General features: G+C 36.1%; 1 non-coding gene across 1 annotated transcript; it reads right to left on the bottom strand.

The window, feature by feature from the left end:
- Positions 1-724: 724 nt before the first annotated feature.
- On the bottom strand, positions 725-831 carry LOC113860358. Its single transcript, XR_003503811.1, has one exon. It is a non-coding gene; the product is annotated as a small nucleolar RNA R71 (small nucleolar RNA).
- Between the last annotated feature and the right edge of the window lie 9,305 nt (positions 832-10,136).

A 10,136-nucleotide genomic window follows, 5' to 3' on the forward strand; every position in this document is an offset into this window, starting at 1 on the left:
TTACATGATTTTACAATTCTGTAACTATTAGATTTAAGTTTCTATATGCTTTTACTGATAGATTTTGCATGATTTCTGTTGTGCATTTCTGAATATCAACTGTAGTCTAATTTTGCTTTAATCTGATTTGTATATGCGTGGTAAAAACAAGAATAAATCAATTCTGGTCTTTGATCCTGACATAGACATAACTTTGAGAAGATTGAGAAAAGAATCTAGAGTAGAAAAAGCCATAGGGAGTGATAGTGAATTAGAAGCTGTCCATTCTCCAGAATTTCAGAGTAATCCTAGAGTGAAAAGAACATCTACACCCTTGAGACAACCAAATCTAGCAATAGAAATGGCAGAGCAGAACAGAATTAGAACATTAGGGGACTATGCTATTCCTAACATGCAAGGTTTTAACTCTTCTATAATTAGGCCAACTATTCAAGCCAACCATTTTGAGATTAAACCTGCCCTACTACATTTAGTCCAACAGGATCAATTTTCTGGAGGAAATTCTGATGATCCTAACTTACATATTTCAAATTTTCTGCAGTTATGTGACACCATAAGAATGAATGGAGTTAGTGAAGAAGCTATCAGATTAAGACTATTTCCTTTTTCCTTGAGAGATAGAGCAAAATGTTGGTTACAAGCTCAACCACAAGGAAGCATCACAACCTGGACAGAACTTGTGAATAAGTTTCTAACTAAGTACTTCCCTCCATCCAAAGCTGCTAAGTTGAGAGGAGAAATTACATCCTTTATGCAGCAAGAAGGAGAATCATTGTATGAAGCTTGGGAAAGATACAAAGAATTACTTAGAAGGTGTTCACATCATTGTATCCCAGATTGGATGCAATTGGAAACTTTTTATAATGGGATGAATGCAGTAACAAGAACAATGGTTGATGCTGCTGCTGGAGGTTCATTAAATACAAAGTCCTTGGAAGAAGCTCAGAGAATTATTAAGATAATGGCATCTTCAATGTATCAGAATCCAAACTCAAGAAACCAAGGAAGAAATTCTAGTCATGAAGCTAAGGTTCTAGAAACTTTTCTTGCACAGAATCAGTTACAAAATCAAATATTTTCAGAATAATTAGCTGCCTTAACATAACAAATCAGCAATCTGCAAACAGGGAGTATGCCTACCAGTCAGCTAAGTTGTGATTTTTGTGGAGGAAACCATGTAAATGGTGCATGTGAGGCATCCACAAGTGAACCACAAGAGCAAGTGAATTATATGAATAATTTTCAGAGACAACAGCCATCATATCCCCCTGGATTTCAATTTTCGAATAATAGAACTCAACAGTATTCTAATTGGAATAATTAATATTCTGCTGCAAAGAATTCTAACTCAAATTTGCCTTTTTCTAATACAGGTCCAGCAACACAACAGCCTTATTTTCAGAGGAATTCATCCACTCAACCTCAAGGAAATCAGAAATTTTCCGAGCCTATGAATGAGAGGTTGACTGAGATGGAAGAAACTATGCTGCAATTCATGAAGGTGACTCAAACAAGCTTCAAAAACCAAGAAGCTTCCATGAAGAAACTAGAAACACAAATCGGACAATTAGCTGAACAACTATCCACCAAGGATGAAGGAAGATTTCCAAGCAATACAGTAATCAATTCTAAAGAGCAATGTCAAGCCATAACTACAAGGAGTGGAGCTGTAGTTGCAAGTTCTAAACCAGCAGAAAAGAAAGTAAATGATGCAGCAGAGAGAAAAATTGAACAAGATCTGCAACAAGGAAATTTTAAGCTATTGAAGAAAGACCATTCAGAAGAAAAAGTAGATGTTCCTATGAATTATGAGAGGAAAACCAAAAAGCAACTCTTTGAGGAAGCTTGTAAGCCAATAGATCCAGAAAAATACAAGAGGCTGCCCTATCCTCAAAGAGTCCAAAATCCTAAACAAGAGGAACAAAGGTTTATGAATGTCTTTAAGAAATTACAAATTAACATTCCTTTTGCAGAAGCTTTGGAGCAAATGCCTTCATATGCAAAGTTTATGAAAGAACTACTTTCCAGAAAAAGAAAGTTAGAGCATGATAAAACAGTACCTTTGATAGATGAGTGCAGTGCCATTCTCAAGAGAAAGCTTCCTCAAAAGTTGAAAGATCCTGGATCATTTAGCATTCCTTGTGAAATAGGAAACTGCATTATGGGAAGAGCATTATGTGACTTGGGAGCAAGCATAAATCTGATGCCATTGGTTGTTCTGCAGCAACTTGGCATAGAGGAAGTGAAGCCCACCAACATTACACTACAGCTAGCTGATAGATCATACACTCATCCATATGGAGTTGTTGAAGATTTATTAGTTAAAGTTGATAAGTTCATTTTTCCTGCAGATTTTGTAATTCTGGACATGGAGGTGGATTCTAACATCCCTTTGATCCTAGGGAGACCATTTCTTGCAACCGGGAAAGCCTTAATAGATGTGCAGAAAGGTGAACTTATGCTTCGAGTTCAAGATGAGAATGTAGTGTTTAATGTGTTTGAAGCTTTAAAATATCCAATTGAAGATAGTACATGTATGAAGGTAGATATACTGGATGCTTTTATTACACAACGCCATATTAATGAAATTGATGAACTTGCTGTGTTAGAAGAAATAATATCTGCAGGGAATAACAAATCTGAACTTCTGCATGAAGAATACATCATGGAAGTGCAGCAGCAACTAGAAGCTCTGCCAATTCAAAAATCTGCAGAAAATTCAGTGAAGGAAAAGCTAGAAAAGGATGATAAAGAAAAGGAAAAGCAAAAGCTAGAGCTGAAACAACTTCCTTCCCACCTGCGGTATGCATTTCTGGATGAGAAACATGAAAATCCAGTCATCATCAATAATGAACTTAAGGAAGAACAAGAGGAAAAACTACTGAGAATTTTGAGAGAACACAAATCTGCAATTGGATGGAGTATTGCAGATCTGAAAGGTATAAATCCTTCATTTTGTAAGCACAGAATTTTATTTGAAGAGAATTTTAAACCTGTTGTGCAGCCACAAAGGAGGTTAAACCCAGCCATGAAAGAGGTAGTTAAAAAGGAGGTCATGAAGCTGTTAGATGCAGGAATAATATACCCTATTTCTGACAGCAATTAGGTAAGTCCAGTCCAAGTTGTTCCAAAGAAAGGTGGTATGATAGTTGTACCTAATGAAAAGAATGAACTTGTCCCTACTAGGACTGTGACTGGATGGAGAATGTGCATAGACTATAGGAAATTAAATGATGCAACCAGAAAAGACCATTTCCCACTACCATTTGCAGATCAAATGCTAGAAAGACTTGCTGGACATTCATTTTATTGTTTTCTTGATGGGTATTCAAGATATAATCAAATAGCTGTGGATCCTTTGGATCAAGAGAAAACTGCATTTACATGTCCATTTGGAGTCTTTGCATATAGGAGAATGTCATTTGGTTTGTGTAATGCCCCTGCCACTTTCTAAAGATGCATGCTGTCTATTTTTTCTGATTTGGTAGAAAACATCATAGAGGTATTCATGGATGATTTCTCTGTTTTTGGTGATTCTTTTAATGATTGTTTAGCTAATCTATCCACTATTTTGCAGAGATGTCAAGACACTAACCTTGTGTTGAATTGGGAGAAGTGCCATTTTATGGTACAAGAAGGCATTGTCCTTGGTCACAAAATTTCAGAGAAAGGAATGGAGGTGGACCAAGCTAAGATAAAAGTCATTAGTAAATTGCCTCCACCTATCAATGTTAAGGGAGTTAGAAGTTTTTTAGGACATGCTGATTTTTATAGAAGATTCATAAAAGATTTTTCTAAGATTGCTAAACCCTTGAGTAATTTACTTATAAAGGATGCAGATTTCATATTTGATGATAATTGTTTGCATGCGTTTTCTGTTTTAAAAGAGAAACTGATTTCTACACCTATTCTTGCAAAACCAGATTGGAAATTACCTTTTGAATTCATGTGTGATGCAAGTTATAGTGCAGTGGGTGCTGTGTTAGGACAGAGAAAAGATAGGAAATTACATGCTATCTATTATTCAAGCAAAGTGTTAAATCCTGCACAAGTGAATTACACAACAACAAAAAAAGAACTTTTAGCTGTTGTATATGCTTTTGATAAGTTCAGATCATATTTAATGGGTTCAAAAGTGATTGTATACACTGATCATGTTGCTCTTAAATATCTTTTGACAAAACAGGATGCAAAGCCCAGATTATTAAGATAGATTCTACTCCTCCAAGAATTTGAGCTAGAGATCAAAGACAAGAAAGGGAAAGAAAATAGTGTTGCTGACCACCTATCTAGATTACCTTTGGAGAGTTCAACCACTGAATCATTGGAAATAAATGAAGAATTTCCAGATGAAAAGCTGTTTGCAGTGGATAACATGCCTTTGTTTGCTGACATTGCAAATTTTAAAGCCACTCAATTCATTCCAAAGAGGTTTACTTGGTAGCAAAAGAAGAAGTTCTTACATGACAACAAATTCTATGTGTGGGAAGACCCATACCTATTCAAAATTGGAGTAGATGGGTTACTTAGAAGATGCATTCCACAAAGTGAGCAAGCTGAGATACTATGGCATTGTCATAATTCAGAATATGGAGGCCACTATGCAAGTTCAAGGACTGCTGCAAAAGTTTTGCAAGCAGTTTTCTTTTGGTCTACACTCTTCAAAGATGCCAAGAGGTATGTAGAAAACTGTGACAAATGTCAAAGAATTGGAAATATCTCAAGAAGACATGAGCTGCCATTAACCAACATCTTAGAAGTGGAACTATTTGATGTATGGGGGATTGATTTCATGGGACCATTTCCCCCATCATTTTCACACAAATACATTCTAGTGGCAGTGGATTATGTGTCTAAATGGGTAGAAGAAATTCCCACCAGGTCAAATGATGCAAAGGTAGTGATTTCTTTTATAAGAAAGAACATTTTTCAAGATTTGGTGTGCCTAGAGTGCTGATCAGTGATGGAGGTACTCATTTCTGCAACAAGTATCTTGAAGCTGTATTAATGAAATATGGTGTGAAGCATAAGGTTGCTACTCCATACCATCCACAAACAAGTGGACAAGTGGAGGTCTCAAATAGAGAAATCAAGCAAATTCTAGAGAAAGTAGTAAACAGCTCAAGAAAGGATTGGTCAAAAAGACTTGATGATTCATTGTGGGCATATAGAACTGCTTTTAAAACTCCAATTGGTATGTCTCCATATCAATTAGTATTTGGAAAGGCCTGTCACCTACCTCTAGAGCTGGAACATAGAGCATATTGGACTACAAAATGGCTTAACTTTGATCTGTCAAGTGCTGGAAGGAAGAGAGTTCTGCAGCTGCATGAATTGGAGGAATTCAGACAGCAAGCTTATGAGAATGCAAAGTTGTACAAAGAAAAAACCAAGAGAATCCATGACAAGTTCATTCTGCAAAAAGATTTTAGACCTGGCCAGCAAGTGCTGCTATTCAATTCAAGATTAAAATTGTTTCCAGGGAAACTGAAATCTAGATGGTCTGGACCATTTTTAATTAAGGAGACCTCTCCCTTTGGAGCAATTCTTATAGAAGATCAGAAAACAGGGAGGGAATTCAAGGTCAATCGCCAAAGATTGAAGATCTACCATGGAGAAGAGTTTGCAAGAAACATATCATGCTTGAAATTGGTTCCTCTTGAGTGAGGAACAACTAATGTCAAGCTAGTGACATTAAAGAAGCGCTTTGTGAGAGGCAACTCACATTTCTAACCCAGTTTAAGCTTTCTATAGTGTTTTTAGAATTCTGCATATTAATGTTCTATAAATTTCTAATATTCTGCGAAAATTCTGCAAAAATACTGCTGAATCTGATTTTCTGAGGTGCAATTGGATGCTTAAATTGAGAATTGATGAGGTGAATGTGAATCAAAGGGTTAAAATTCTGCATAATCAGATTTTCCAATTTTCTGTTCTTCTGCTATGTAATTTTGCTGTATATCTTTGTTGAGGTGAAATTGATATGTGAATTGAGATCTAATATGTCTAATGAGTATCTGCAGAATTAGAAATATGTATAATCATGTTTTACAATTTTATCCAAGTTCTGCATATATATTGCTACAGCTGTCTTTAAGAATTGAATCTGATAAATGGTCAGAGGTTTGAAATTGATATTCAATGTGGAGAGTGTGTATTTGATGGATTCGAGAGTAAAAATTGAATTAATTGAGGTTTTAGAGGTATTTGATTAATGAGAGGAGTCACTTTATTGCAGAAAAGAAGCTAAGCAGAGAATGCATTTTGAGGTTTTCTATTGGAACAATCACTTTTACTGATAAAAGTGATCACGCAGAGACAGATTGGAAAATGAGCTCTCTGGAACGCTTCCTTTTTCTGTCAGAAGTGACTACGCACAGGTAAGTAAACTTCTAATATTTTTGCGTTAGTACTTTTATTGAAAAAAGTTATCACTTTGCTGCACGTTATCACTTTGCTCAGCAATAGTGATAACGCGCGCCTCACTCTGAAAAATCCACTCTCTGGAACATTCACTCTTATGAATAATAGTGATAACACTGGAATTTTTAATAATATAAAAGTCACTTTTATTCTCCAAAGTAGTCACGTGCTTAGGCGTGTCTATAAATAATGCTAAGGGTGAATACGCACATACGTTTTTAAATCAAAAATCCCTTCCCTCTCTGAGAGCTCTCCACTCATCAATCTCTGCATTGCGATTCAGAAGATTCTTCTTCCCTGTTCGAACATCATTTCTACATCTTCAACCAAGGTACACTTCCCTTATTTCTGAAATCTGTGATTAGGGTTTTTGTATGTGTTTAAATATTTTGGGGGAAGTTGTTGAAAAAGGGTATTTAAGAATGTTTGAGGCATTTAAATCAATTTGGGAAATAGAAAATACTGAGACTAGGTTTTGCTGTAATTTGAGTTCTCTGAGAAGATTCACTTCTGCATTGCATCTTTCACATTAATAAACTTCTGCAGAAATTGACTTGACCTAAAAAGACTTTAATAATAATGTTTTGATTAAGAGATATTGAATTTGAAGTCTGAATTTATCTATTGAGCTGTGTTCTGCATAGAGTGTCTTGGGAAAATATCGAGATGAGTGTTGGGAAACTATTTTGATATTAGTTTCTTCAAGAATAGAATAGACAATACTCTGAATTGGTCTTTCTCTGTCAACTATGACATTTCTACTGGATAACTGACATTGCATTGCATACTATATGTATCACATTCTGCAACATTTTAGTTGACTTAAATTGAAGTATGTGAATTGGTTGATTGGAAATTTCTGAATACGACTATTTGAAATTACCTGCTGTGATAGAACCACTTCTTCATTAAGCTGAAAATTACAATAAGTGAATTGCAGCAATATTTTTGGAAATTGATTGAAACCTGAACAGATTGCTCTGCACTACCCTAATTCTTTAGGACAGTGAACACATCCTGAATTTCCAAATTAGGAGTATCCAAATTTCTCTGAATGTGATGGATTAATGTTGAGCATCTATTCTGTGCATCTGTATAATACATGTTTTGACAGCAAACTTAAATTCACATTCTGAGGCTATTTGGTTCAAAATAGAATGGATAATACTCTAAATAGCTGTTCTCTGTCATGTATGTTAGTTTGATGGAATAGTTGAAATCACATTGCATTATATGAACCAAATCTCTGCAGAATCTGAACTGATAGCAACAGAATTTTCTGAAACTGTGGAATTGAAAATTAGAATGCATAACTGTGCTGAAATTGAGTTAGACATTAAATTGGGAATATCTGAAATGCATATTTGATTGCAAAATGAATACAACTTGTGAATTTTTGCTTACAGCACAAAATTAGTTTAAAAATTTGGTCAAGGCATGTAATTATCTTTTTGCGATTACCCTGATATTTGATAAGAGTGTGCACTCTGAAATTCTACTGTTAGACTTTGCATGTTTTGACTAAGTTGTGTAATTGGGTGTTGGTATTTGAATGTGAATGATATTATTAGCAGATTGCATGATGAGAAGTACTAGAAAATTAAATTTCTGCAAACTGCTTGATTGAACTTTCTGCAGTATAGGATTATTCAATGGTTCTAAAATTTTAAACTGGCAATTATTCCTTTCTTGCAGAAAAGTACAAAATGGTTAGGACTTCATTCAACATACCTGTAGGTCCTCCTAAGAAGAAGCAAGCTGCATCTTCTACCACTCCTAAGAAGAAGCGAGTTGCATCTTCCACAACTCCAACAAGAAGATCCAGCAGAAATCTCCAAGCTGCAGCATCAAAGAGGGCCAGAACTGATGGTGTCTCAAGTTCTTCACCTATTCAAATCTCTGAACCCTCACCTCAGACAAGATCATATGCACCTACATCTGAACTTTCACCTTCTCCACCACCTCCAACAAGATCTCCTGCACCTGCACCTTCACCTACACCATCACCCCCACCAAGAACATATGAACCCTCAGGATCCTCACCACCTGCCACACATGATCCAAGATTCAGAAGTTTGGCTCATGAAAACTTTTTCAGAGCCAACATTCTAAGAAGAAAAATTGTTCTTGACAGAGCATTTCAAATAGCTGGGAACAATTACCCTGAATTCAAGGAGGAAATCCAGAAAAGAGGCTGGGAATTTTTCTGTGCAACAGCTGGCCTGGGTTGGAGGGAAATAACTCAGGAATTCTACGCCAATGCCATGAGGTTTAAAGGAAAAGGAATCCCTAAGTTCAGCTCCATGGTCAAGGGCATGAGAATTGACTTCTCACCAGCAAACATCAACAGGGTGCTGGAAATTAATTCTGCACAACATGCTGCACAATTGGACTTCAAAACATTTAAGGAAAGTCCAGATACTGATTTTGTGCAAATTCTGGAAAGGATTGGGAAACCAGGCACCACATGGGAGCTCAACCAATCTAAGAAGCCAAAGCATATTGTCACCAAGAATCTTCTGCCCTTTGCCAAAGTATGGAGCATGTTTATCTTAAATTCTTTCATGCCTGTCAAACATAGCTCCACACTAGCTGTCAAGAGGGCTGCTCTGCTTTTTGCCATAGTCTCCGACATCTACATAGATGTGGGAGAAGTAATAAGTGAGTGTATTTTGGGAATACTGAAGACAAAAAGGGATTCATTAGCCTTCCCTTCAGTAATTACATTACTTTGTGAAGACACAGGAGTAGAGTTTGGTGATTATCAAGAAAAAATTAGAGCTGCACCATCCATTTCTGCAGCTCTGATCAAAGAGATTTATGCAACTATCTCCTGCACCTCTGCAGCCCCAATTCCTTCACAATTTAAGAAAGAGAAACTGATGATGATGAAGGACACTCTGAAGCAGCTAGTTGAAGAGCAGAATCAATTGACTGAAAGGTAGACTGAGCTGCACAATAGCCTCAAAGCTGGAGTCATGTTAATGGAATGTATTATGCTGAATATTGGTCAGAAATTGGGAATGACCAAAGATGCAATGTATCATACTCCAGACTTGGCAGAGAATGCCCAGTGCCTTCGTTCTTTTGTTTTCAAGAATATGCCAATATACAGAACCCACTTTCCTCAGCCACCATTTGAAGAGGTAGTGGAAGAAGAAGAAGAAGAAGAAGAAGAAGAAGGTTCTGATGAGGAAAGCTCAGAGGAAGAAGATGCAGCAGAAGATTAGTTTAGGAATTTATTTTCTGTTATTAGGATTTTGTAAATTTCTGGTAGTTTTAAACTTTTTGGGTTGTAATCACTATTTGGTACAATTTAGTTTAATTTTCACTTACCTGTTTTGCAATTATATTAGCTTCTTAACTGATTATCTTTCTCTTGCTGCGAATTGATGGAATTCTGGTGTTTTTGTGCAGAGAATATCACACACACAACACTCACACACATTGGATGGTGACACTTACACAAGCTGCCATGAAAAGGGGGTTTCATTCTTTACCTCTTATTCATGTGTAGCCTCACATTACACTGAATTGTTTTTGAAAAATACTAAATACTAGAATAAATAATAAACTGCTGGCTGTGAATTCTGTGTGAATTTCTTTTTAAGTTGTTTTTCCCATTCTCAAAATAAGATCACATTTGTATTTTCAAAAATGAGGCAGTTGCACTAGGTGCATATATTTCTGAAAAGTGCATTGTGTTTTCATTA

Source organism: Abrus precatorius, unplaced genomic scaffold (assembly GCF_003935025.1).
Source record: "Abrus precatorius isolate BTA unplaced genomic scaffold, Abrus_2018 Scaffold2, whole genome shotgun sequence".
Taxonomy (NCBI): domain Eukaryota; kingdom Viridiplantae; phylum Streptophyta; class Magnoliopsida; order Fabales; family Fabaceae; genus Abrus; species Abrus precatorius.